The 12,742-nt window shown below is 31.8% G+C and overlaps 2 protein-coding genes and 1 long non-coding RNA gene across 5 annotated transcripts in view; 1 reads left to right on the forward strand and 2 right to left on the reverse strand.

Annotated features, from left to right (window-relative positions):
• Tudor-SN (Staphylococcal nuclease domain-containing protein 1) overlaps nt 1–12,742 on the forward strand; it is a 472,363-nt gene that overhangs the window by 427,232 nt on the left and 32,389 nt on the right. The window lies entirely within an intron of this gene.
• The window catches only part of LOC145318832 (iron-sulfur clusters transporter ABCB7, mitochondrial-like), a 38,517-nt gene that overhangs the window by 21,832 nt on the left and 3,943 nt on the right, over nt 1–12,742 (reverse strand). The window lies entirely within an intron of this gene.
• LOC145318836 (uncharacterized) lies at nt 5,423–11,986 on the reverse strand. Its single transcript, XR_013879542.1, has 4 exons — nt 11,854–11,986; nt 11,156–11,218; nt 8,326–8,440; nt 5,423–6,166 (listed from the first exon to the last, which is right to left on the reverse strand). It is a non-coding gene; the product is annotated as an uncharacterized LOC145318836 (long non-coding RNA).

A 12,742-nucleotide genomic window follows, 5' to 3' on the forward strand; every position in this document is an offset into this window, starting at 1 on the left:
TTATATTCTTAATTTACGAAAAATTTATAATTATTTTTATTTTCAGATTAATTTTCGAATGCAGATTGCAGACAACTTTATCTCTTGGACAGTGCTAAAAACATAAAACAAATTATTTGAATACATTTGAAGTGATAAATAATCTGAAGTGATAATAAGCTGATAAGCGATATTTTTGTTCAATGAATGTTTCTGCAATACTGTGACATTTTGCTGTCATTAAGAAATGATAAATAAAAGATAATAAATGAGAAAGTTAAATCTGTTTATAAATCTTGTTGATGTTTTTTAAAGAAAACTTGTTTGTTTATTTTATTATTTTGACTGAAAACTAATTAAAATGATCATAATTTGTTAACACATAAATTAATCTTAAAGTGTCCTGGTTAGTTAGATTTTTATGATGCCTCTGTTTTTTAATATTGTATCAATATATGTATTGCCATTATGAAAATGTATTTTTCATTTTTCCCGAAAGCTAATAAAATAAAGTTAAAAACTTAGGTATTAAATATATTTTTACTTGTGCCATCATTAAATAAAAGTAAAGCAATGTTTGTCTGTGTGTACCTAAGAATTTTGCTAACTGCTGAATTGAGTAGTTCTTTTTTGCAATTAGCTTTTTATAGGTCCCGAAAATGTTAATAACTATTTTTGTGTATAATGCAACTCCCAGGAGATAGCCAATTGAAAAAAAGATACCAATAAAAAAATTTTAATTTTGATTTCAAACTAAAATCAAAGTGGAGGGTCTACTTCATTCATTCCCCTTTCATAAGTCCCTTATATAAAAGTACCAGGATGTCTTGTCTGTGTATAGCGAAGGACCTCTAACCACTGGACTGGTCAAGGGAAGTCTTTTTTAAATATTTGGGTAACGAGTTGAAATGCTTACAATGCACTCTTTTAATATTAATCATTAAATTAGCAACAGGGATAATTCTTTTTTTTTTAGCATGATAAATGATGTATAATAGGATATTTTTACTAGACTTGTATACATTTAAACTGGGTACTTAAATTGTTTGATGGACCAAAAAGCTTAACTTTAAGGAAATGATATTACTCAAACCTTGATTGAATTGAAATTAAAGATGCTTACATCACTGATTCCGGAATTTGCCGATAATCACTTGATCTCATTCGTGCATAGACCCCTTTCACATTACTTTTTAGTAGCGAAGCTTCTCTATAATTAGTAGGTTGTCAACATTCCCATTATCAATGAGCATAATAAACCATAAAAAAACCAATGGTTTTCGGCTATTTTTATTTTTTTTACAATCCCCCCCCCCCCCCATTTGTGATCTGATTTTCAAATTTTTTTTAGATAAGGTTGTCAAGAATACATTTCCGGCCGTTCTAAGGGGTTTTTATGTTTGTAGTCGAAACTTTTAGAAGGTTTTTGGTTATTTTTAAATATTAGGCATTTCCCGGTGTTTCAAGTCTAATGTTTAATTTTTTTTATCTGTCAGTCATGATACAAAATATAAATTACTTAAGGGAGGTTTCATAATATTTCATCAAATATCTATGATTGATTTCAACAAATGTTTTTAAAATCTCCTTTACCAATTTCTCATTCATGATTTGTTTGTGCTTCGCTACTTATGGATGTTGTGATCCTTGTTAATACCTAACTTTATTTCCGCCTGTTAAAATGCCGGGTTGTTTATGTCCTATAGAGGGGAAAATTCCTGAAGAAGGATATAAAATTGTGAGGTGTAACCAAGCAAAGAAACCTTACAAATAGTGAACAGTTAAGGGTCAACATTGCAATTATTTTGGAGCATAATTAACTATAAAACATTCATGATGGTCGGACTGCTTTTAGCAGGGTTTTCTTTTGACATTTTTTTTTGCGTTTTGTCGACTAATTTAGACAAAATTTTATAATTATTTAAGACAAACTTAAAGTTCATCTTATATTTGCACTTAACGCTTACCTGATATCACAAGTTACTACTCTACCAAAAAAATCATGAAATCCGTCATAAGAATGTTAGTAAAAGATGATTACTTCCTCGGTAATTGCCTTTTTTTTAGAAAAACTAACTATTACATGGATGTGTTTAAATTTGCATGTCTGTTAAGCTGCCCTTTCCTACATTTTTAATTTAAGAGTAACCTCGCTTCTCATTAACAATCTGATAGTAGCTTGCTATACTGGATACTGCACAAAAAAGTCAAGTAAGGTGCTACGACTACAATTAAAGAGATAGTTGCATGATGTGCATTTCAGAAAACTGATTTCTAACAAAAGTACCTAACAAGAATATTATGTAAAATATTATTTTTATTACAATAAATAGCAATCAAGGGGGGAGGAGTTCTGACACATTTGCGTAAACCTGGTATATAGGCTTTATCTTTGGACTGAGAGGATAGGTTATTAAAGATAAGATCATTCTTATATGATGAATTTTCCTAAGTTTTAAGATTTTTTGGATAGGCCACCAGGTCCCGGAGCTCCAGACCTCCAGGTGGTCTCTGGACAGGTAAAAACAAAATAAATTTTTTTTTTTAGAGTTAGAGGTCAACTTATAACACAAAATATGCATCTTTTTGAATTTTATTCACATATTTGAAGAAAAAACATGCATATTTTGTTTCATAAGTTGATCTCTAACTCTTTTTTTTCAGTTTTACCTGTACAGAGGCCACCTGGAGGCCTGGAGCTCCGGAACCTGGAGGCCTATCCAAAAAATCTTAAAACTTAGGAAAATTCATCATATAAGAATGATTTTATCTTTAAAGGACGCCTGCAAGAAATAACACGCTTTAACTGCTGAAAGACTGCCACAAGAAGACCCAATACCCCAAATTATAAGCCTTCAGCTTCAATAACAAAAAAGTTCTAGGCATTTCAAAATAGCATTTTATGTACAATGAAATTTTTGAAAGATTTCCAATGCTCATAAAAGAAAAAACAATATTAAATTACGTTGCCTAGACATAAAATTATAACCTTATCTTTGTCAGAAACTTAGATTGCATGTAACTGATTATATTTTTACAATAAAAACACCACATTTCATAGTCAAAATCTATGAAAAAAATTCGATTTAAATTGCACTTTTAAACGAAAATCATAGCGGAAACAAAGGGGTAAACTAATACAAGCTTAGCTGTGATTGGTTGTTAAGCTGATTCAGCCTTCTGATTGGCTACAGTACATTCGGTACAACGCAAGTAAAACTTATTTTTTTTTAATGATTTTGACTATAAAAATGGGTATTTTTATTGTAAAAATATAATTAGTTACTGGAAACCTAAATTTATGACAAAAATAAGCTTATAATTTTGTTTCTAGGCCACGTAGTTTAATTTTAAAGTTTTCAACATGAGCATTGCAATTCTTTCAAAATTTCCATTGTACATAAAATGTCATTTTAAAATGCCTAGAACTTTTTTGTTATAGAAGCTGAAGGCTTCAAATTTGGGGTATTTGGTCTACTTGTGGCAGTCTTTCAGCAGTTAAAGCGTGGTATTTCTTGCATGCTTCCTTTAATAACCTATCATCTCAGTCCAAAGATAAAGCCTATATACCAGGTTTACGCAAATGTGCCAGAACTCCTCCCCCCCCCCCAACAAAATAATTATCATGCTGTTTTTGGGGTAACAGGGCAGATGTTTATGTTGAATATATACCAAAAATATGATTTTCAAGTCTAAGTTGATATTTTTAAATCTACCTGGTAGAAAATTTAAATTCTTTCAAATTTATGTTCTATAGATGTAGTTTAAACTATTGAACAGAAAAAAAATTCACTAAATTCAAGTTTAAATGCACTTTGTGCAACTACCCCTTTTAACATTCAGCTACCAATTATGAAGCTGAGTATTCTAGACCAACTGGCTATTTATTATCTAAAACTCCTCAGAAAAGGCAACAAAACCTTTTTGAAGTATTTGGTTACCAGCAGCTACGCACATAGCCTTTAGGGATGATGGGTTAGGTTGGGAAAATAGACTAAAGCCATCCCAAAACCTTTTTGAAGCTTCACTGACAAGTACATCAAATTAAGACAAAAAGTCTTCCAATACCTTGAGCATCAGACAAATAATCTTACTACTTTAAATTAATGTATATTTGATCAGAGCTTTTTGTAAGACAGAACTAAGAGCTATATTCATTGAAAAAATATTAAATTGTCCAAGTTAAATATCATATGCATATCCGAAAACATTAGTTAAAAGAGTAGCGCCATTCTTAGGGATGACAACAACCATAAAGGCAAAGCACTGAAACGGTAGGACAAACGCACATTAACACTTGTCTAGTGTCAGAACTGAAAATCAGAATATAAATGTATAAGTCTAAAAAAATTGTATGTAAATTTGTTAATAAACTGCTTTGATACAGGATATAATTTAAGGACATAGGTACTTACTTTTTTAGTAATTTATTATAGAGATGATTCAATTATAACATTGTACTTTGTTGTCCAAGGAATCAGTATTCCAAAATCAGATCAATTGGATAATTTTATCACATAGAAAAAGGGGGGGGGGGTAAAATGTGGTGACTTATGCCATGACATACCAGCAATTTTATTTTGGGTGCAACTCCCTTAGTTTTATAGATAATTGGGTAAAATCTTTTTAGTTGTATCACTAATTACCGCAAGTTTTGATATCTTTCTAAAAACGGCGGCGGTACCGTTTCAATATCCTTTAAAGCATAGGAGAAGCACTGAATTTAAGATATACCTTGATTAACAAGAATTTGAAAGTCCCCGCAGGGTTGCTTGTAAGAGGAAAACTAAATAAAAAATAACATGGTCTGAAATGATTCCAAATTGCCTAATTCTGTGAGAAATGCAATACCTACAACTTTTTTTTCAGGCGGCAGAAAACGGCGGGAGCGGTGGTACCATCGCAGTTTTTTATTCAAAAATATTAAACTGACCGACCTAAAAAGATTTTGTTTCAATATCTTAAAAAGCACAGAAGAAGCACTGAATTTAAGATATGCTTTAATAAACGAGAATTTGTAAAGGGAAATTTAAAAAAAATAAAATGGTCTCAAATGATTGACACAACCAAAAAGATTTTACCCCATCATCTCTGAAACTAAGGAAGTAGCACCCAAAATAAAATTGCTGGTATATCGTGGCTGGCACCACATTTTACCCCCCCCCCCCCCCCTTTGTTGTTAAAAAAGTTAAAAGTAACATGTTTAAAATGGTCTTACGGACATTCTAGTAATGATTACAGAATTGCTACGCTTTCTAAATCGTATCTAATTACTACAGGAACCACCATGCAAAGTTTGGAATCAATAGGACAATTCTAACCTGTTTAAATTTACAGGAGGTAACTGTCCATTATGTACGGAAGATGTACTGACAGATGGACAAATTCAAATTATAAAAAAAGCTTCGCTTATAATAAATGATATCAAAAATTGCAAAATGCGTAGGTACTAAACTATATTTTAGTTTTTGATTAATATTATACATTAGGTAATAAAAGTTGAAACTAAACATTTAAACAAAATCTTAATTATGCAATAAAAATCACGACAAAAAATTATAGTATTTCAACAGTTATAGTTGTGGAAAATACTTTGAAAGTATTTTATAGGAAGTCTTCTTAAATTAATTAGTTACATGCGTGATTTGAATTAAACTTTGATAACAATACTAATGATAAACTAATCCAGTGGTGTGCATTAGGGGATGAAGATGGATGTCAACACCCCCCTTAAAATAAGAATCAGGAAAACCTGCCTTACCATTTTTTCATTCCCTTTTGGTTCAAACCCCCCCTTGTGAATGTATGTGCACGCCACTGAATTAATCATTTTGCTTAAATATTTATCTGTGGTTAATATAAGAAACATAAGTAGGTATATAAAAAGGTATTGCATCGTATTAAAAGAGCTTTCCGCGGATGTAAAAAAATTAGTTTTTAATCTTATGATTGTACATTTTTATATTCGTAAAAAACTGGATAGGATAATACGATGCTGTACATGATTTTTCAGTATGGGTGTAAACCGGTTCTAATCCACCGGATATTCATCAGTTTCGAAGCAAAACTTTAATAAAATATGTAGATTGTTTTTTTTCTGGGCTTAAAACTTATGCCCTTGTTTGATTTGGGTCACTCATCATCGACATTCTTGGTCCACTTTAACCAGCCATTTCTTCACTACAACCTAAAATATTAATTCATTGAAGTAATCGATGGATAGTGATACATAATTAATCTTGGATCTAAGGAAATAAGACAATGGACGATAAATTGACTTATTCCTCTAATCATAGTAAACAAAATTACCCCTTTTGTAGATTAAAAGGGGGGAGGCGGATGTGCCACTTTTTGAAACCAAAAGTAAAACGTGCATGATCTCAGCCCATAAAAGAGTTACAGCTCTAAAATTCTGCACAGCAGTTGCTTTTGATTTGAATAATATGGAACTGTGAAGAAACGGCGGCGAAACCGCCGCTCCCGCCGAATTCTTTTGCCTTTTCTCGTCATAATAGACAATTAAAATAAATTCGGCGAAAAAAGGCAAAAAAAAATCGGCGGTTTGCGGTGGGAGCGGCGGGTCCGCTTCCGTTTCTTCACAGTTCCATATTGTTCTCCAAAATTTATTTATACTACTATTTTCTACCAAATAAAGCAAATCTGTTGGCATTTTAATTAAAAACAAGAATGACTTTATCCATAAAAGCGAAGCTCTGAAATGGTAGGACAAACAGACATAATCAGAATATAAAAGATGGGGGGGGGGGGGCGGATGTGCCACTTTTTGAAACCAAAAGTATAACGCGCATGATCTCCGCATAAAATATTTACAGCTTTACAATTCAGCATAGCAGTTGCTTGATATAGAACTGGGAAGAAACGGCGGCGGAACCGCCGCTCCCGCTGATTTTTTTTGCCTTTTCTCGCTATAATAGACAATTTTCAATCATCTGAGATAAACTTTTTATTCCTTATTTCCCTCATATTTTCACTTGACACTTTGCATTTTTTTATACCTATTGACTGTAGACATGTATGAAATATTACAAGTGTTACGCGAATATATAAGAGAATTTTTATGAGAAAAAAAAGTTTATTTCAGATGATTGAGAACTGTTTAATTTAGCGAAAAAAGGCAAAAAAAATTTCGGCGGTTTTCGTCGTTCCATATTGTTATCCACAAAAGCAGCTGCTGTGCTGAATTTATAGCTGTAACTCTTTTGTGGGCTGAGAATGAGATCATGTGCGTTTTACTTTTTGTTTCAAAAAGTGGCACATCCGCCCCTCCTCCTTTCCTTTAAATTGTAAGTAAAGTTGAAAAACTGCTTGAGACAGGATAATGTTTATGGACATCCTTACATTTTTAGGACTTGATAATGCTTCGCTTGTAATATTGTACTATGTCGTCCCAGGAATCAGTATCCCAAAAATAAGAGCAATTGGATAACTAAATCACAAAGAAGTTGTTAGTAAAAAAATCAACAGACATTTTGGTTATGATTATAGAGTTGCTACGTTTTCTAAATCGTACCTAACTACTACAGAAATCACCATGCAAACTTTGAAATCAATAGGACAATTCTAACATGCCTAAATTAACAAAAAAGCTATCCGTTCTGGACAAACCGACCAACCCTAATTATAGAAAAGCTTTGCTTTCAAAAATATATGAACAATAATATGTGTATCTGTGTCTGTCAAACAGAATGAGTCGAGACTGTTATTATGTCCAGCCACAAGCTCAAAAAAGGACTATGCACGAACGAGATTTAATGATTCTAGACAGCTTCCAGCATTGATCCTTGGTATTTTTTAATGAATATACTAGGTTTATGTCTAATAGGTATTTGGTTTATCGACCTTAGTTTTATATGATTTTTTACAATGTTAAGCATTTTTTGTTCAATATCATCAAATGCTTTGTTGAGTTTAAAGGACAAAATAAAATAACACAGCAAAAATCATCAAATGCTGTAAATTGCAAACGTACAATAATTAAACTGTTTACAATAATACAAGTTACAAACCCATTTTTAAAATATACATTTCTTCTCTCGAAATACCTAATACTTATGTGTCAAAGCTTTTGAAACAACAGTTTGAACTCAACAAAACATTTAATGAGATTTTATCATAAAATGTTTTTAATTTCAAAGTGACAAAGTTTTTTTTTATATAAAACCGTGGTGAAACCTAATTTTTAGTCAATAATCCAAATATTAAACATAAACCTAGTAAATTGACTGAAAAATAATAAGACTCATTGCTGGAAGGTGCTTGGAATCACTTGTTCTAATTCGTGCATAGTCCTCTTTAGGGGTAGCTGTGCTATTAAAAATGACTTACCTCGGAAGATGCTAATACCAACGCAACTGCAAGGCATGATAATTTGGCAACTATGCCTGCTGATTGAGTCACATCGCACATCCATGGCCGAATACTGGACCCTCTTTTCTTGTTACTAAAACAACACAATAATTTGAAAACCAATTGTGGGGAAATCAGTGACATGTAAGTAAAAAGCTTAATGATTAGGGTTGGCAATCCGAATCCGGGATCCGGAATCCGCCAAATTTTTGGCCAATTTTGGAATCCGAATCTGGAATTCGTTTTTATAGCGGATTAGGATTCTTAATTGTTAGGCTAAAATTAGTGTCTTGAGTTTTTTCTTTCAACTCCCCCTTTTTGAAGGCAAAGATTAACATCATTATATATAATATCCTTTAAAATCTGGTTTGATTCTCGGAAATGAATTATAGAAAAAACCAAGAACATTAGTTTTAATTAAATGGACACACAGACATTCTGGATTGATTATAGTGTTGCTACGCTTTCTAAATCGTACCTAACTACTACAGGAATCATCATGCAAAGTTTGAAATCAATAGGACAGTTATAATATGCCTAAATTAACTAATAAAAGCGATCTATCTCGGACGTACGGACCGACCCCAATCATAGAAAAGCTTTGCTTAAAGGGAGTGTGAACGTAAAAATTTCTCATCTGATTATCAAATCTTAACATTTACTAAGCACATTTCACTACACTGATCAACCAAAAATGTCCTATTCACAAAAATATCCAGAAATAATGCCTTGATTTTATGGTATTTTGAGAGGGAAAAAGGAAAAAACAGGGAAAATCTGAACGTTTTTGTTTCTTATAATGTTTGTAGGGATATTTAACTTGTCATATATAGTTGAAACAATTTACTTACTGTTAAGGATTTATTTTATGCTATAAAATTGCCAATTCGTTTTTTTATAACGTAGTAATTAGGTAATAAAGACATATTTTAAATTCGTATTATTGACAAAAAAATACCTCACTGTCTACAAAGGGTTGAATCTCATAGGTTATATAAAATAATAATATCCTTTATTATTGTGTTGAACAATAAATAACCCACTTTGGAGAATTAGTTTACACTTTTATCAGACTGTTTATAAAGAAATATTGCGTCTTTATTATTTACAAATTTGTAATTAAAGGTGGGCGAGAGATGGGCCATTTAAAGTTAATTGGATACTAATAAAAAACCTGTTTCTGGCTTTGTTATTGTATTTGGTTTTCAATAAAAAAAATATTGCTTATTTTATCAATTTCTAAGTAACTATACATTGGATTAAAGCAAGGATTATGTTAAAAGCCAGCTTAACTGTTAGGAAAAATCTAGAACTATGTGAAAAAGTTTAATTTTAGCTATAATGGGAGAAAAAAGCAATTTAATGCACATTTTATATTATACGGAAAATTTCTTCCTTTCCCCGTACCTTATAAAAATCGTCGGAAAAAGCCGTTTTTTAAGCAAACAAAAGCGCGTTTTGCTCTATCTGTGAGATATGAATGCGATAATGTTAAGATTTGATATTAAGATGAGAAAAATTTACGTTCACAGTCCCTTTAAATTTAAAACACACATTTTTACGGATTTTACCAGGAACCTACCCCTCTCTTTGACGGATTGCCATCCTTAAATATTAATCCTCTCAAAATCTTATTGTAAATTTTGCTAAAATCATAGGAGGAAAAGTAAGAGTTCACAAATACTAAGTAACCATAGAGTTATGTGATTCAAGATTTGAAAACAGGATAAGAACGCTGAAGTTAAGATTTTTTTATTTGCTATGTCTCTATAAAATAGACAATTTTTATTCAGTTGGAACAAGCTAATTTTTTTCCTTTTAAATATCGGGTTTGACGGCAGTAGCGGTTTCACCAAGTGGCGTACAAAGCACATATTGTAAGTGGGAGGGGGGGGGGGGGGGGGCACTTTTAACATACTGCCAGGACTTTATACAGTTCTGTAACTCTTTTTAGGTTCCTATGACTTTTAGATCATAATAGTGTCACACTCGCCCTCTCCCAAAGATACTTTATTATCCTAAACATCATTTGATATCCTATTATATAAGATAGTAAGTTATTTTGTTTATAGCTTAAGATTTCCATAGCTACTCAACTGATTGGGTTCTCCATTATCTTATGTTTTGAGTTTAGCCTGGGTGTTATGCTATTTCATTTTTAGATTTTAATCTTTTTGAACATACTCTGCGTTTGAATTACAATCGAACGGACTCAATTTCACATGGTAATGCAACGTGCTTGCCAATGTATTAAGTAAGGTAACACCCATTAAATAACCAACTCTTTGATTGCATGACCTTTGTCTATAAATCGTAACTGAGCATGGTATTCTCGCTACTCTAACTATTTATGTTGCGCAACTGGCATAGCAGCTGTAGGAACCATTTTTAACATCATTAGTTATGAAGCGGTGTTTTGTTGCGATTTAAACCTATCACCTTCGTGTTACGTCACAGCCACAGGTACAATAGTGATATATGTATATAGACAGACTTACAGTTTTGAAGAAAAAAAATTAATGCCTAACCTTTTCGAAATGGACTTGTTATTTGACATACGAAGCGCACAATCTTAATCTTAATTAATCTGTTTTATCAATTTTATGATTTTTGAACAGTATTCTGTCTTATGGTGTGGTGAAGTGACAACAAACAGTTTCGGTTAAGTTTTTCTCTGTCATAATGCATTCTTGAGCTTGAAAGAACATTAGGACATTTGCTTGGAGGGGGGCATATTTGTTGATCGCGGGGGTTGGGGGGGAATGGAGGGGCAGAAAGAGGCATTTTTAAACATGCATTATAATATTACCTTAAGAAACATTCTGTTTTCTTCCTGTCTGCGCTTCCAGTTTCCTTCCGGGCCTTGGACTCTCTAAATGAAAAAAATACTTGAAAAGAAGTTCAAATAATCTTTTTTTATTCAATATAAACTAAATGACAATAGTTTTAAGAAATGACTGACAGACCAAGAAAGATACAGAGTAAATGCTGATCATAGATGTCCAGAGAAAAGCAGACATCTATCAGAAAAGATAGCATTCGAAAAAATTTGGATCATGGAAAGAAAACGAAGTTTCCGGTTTCGTCGTTTTTTCACTGTAGCCTTTCTCCTATTTCTAGCCCCTGCGGGGGGCTCTAGCCCTGCGGGGCATATTTTCTAACCCTGCGGGGCAAAAATTAACTTTTACTTAACCTAACCTAACCTAAAATAACCCTTCAAAGGCTACTGTGAAAATACGATGAAACCGGCAACTTCGTTTTCTTTCCATGATCCAAAAATTTTTTTTTCAATATTAAAAAAACATGATCGGCCAAGAATTACTGATGGACTGCAAGACCAAGTAATTAATTATGAACTGAAAACTCACACATATATTCACACATGTTCACGTCTATCTTAAAAAGGAGCTGATATTCACATTTTTCACTTTCACACACAGACGAATTGAGAAACATAAACTACAAAGTAGCTTTGTTACTAAAAAGATGTTTAGTAAAAATCTCTACCTCTAAATACATTCGCTGAAGAAAAAAGCATTCATTGTTTTCATTCTGTAATCTGAAATATTTTAAAATTAGTAGTGAAGCATTAAAATATATCATGTTAATTTAAAACATGTATAATGATTAAATGTCTCTTAACGATTCTCCAAAACCATATAAATTTTCCTTCTTTAAAGTAACAAATTTTCTTTATTAAGCTTTTATCGTAATGAATACAACCAGTTCCTTTTTATTAGAGTAACTTTATGTACACAAATGGTAAATAACTGAACAGTATCACTCCCCCACCCCCCTCTTCTATTTTTCTCTTTTAAGTTAATAATCATATGAAACAAAATTAGAGGAATACTCTATTTCTACTAAATGAATTTAAAAATTTCAAAAAACTTTTATAAAAATTAGAGAAAGATATTAATAATGTTAAGAATTTTTAACAACATATTGGCCGATTTTTGAAGGAAACAAATTAAAATTCCAACGTATGGCCAATTAATCACAATAAAACAGTAATATAAAAGAACCAATAATATCTCTATATTATTTTTAATTGTATTAGGGAATGACCTAATATTTTTATAGGGACGGCCCATGTAGGCATAAATTATGTATGTACGTCACATGAGATAGATTGATAGTCCTCCCGAACACGAGAGATTAAAAAGTAAAAATAAATTAGCCAACATTCAACCAGGGATCTTAAGGGATAAGACAATAGACGATAATTATTCACTGCTTATGTTTACATTAAATTAAAAGTATTTCAGAAGTATCAATAAATGCATGAGTTTATAAAACTATCCGTTTTTTACAGTTCATTATCTTTCCCTACCCAAATAAACTTCACAGTATACTACTCGATTAGAAATATTACTTTTAGCTTATTTATCTTTTA

The sequence above is a fragment of the Acartia tonsa genome, chromosome 5 (genome assembly GCF_053477335.1).
Source record: "Acartia tonsa isolate MP-2025a chromosome 5, ASM5347733v1, whole genome shotgun sequence".
NCBI classification, from domain to species: Eukaryota; Metazoa; Arthropoda; class Copepoda; order Calanoida; family Acartiidae; genus Acartia; species Acartia tonsa.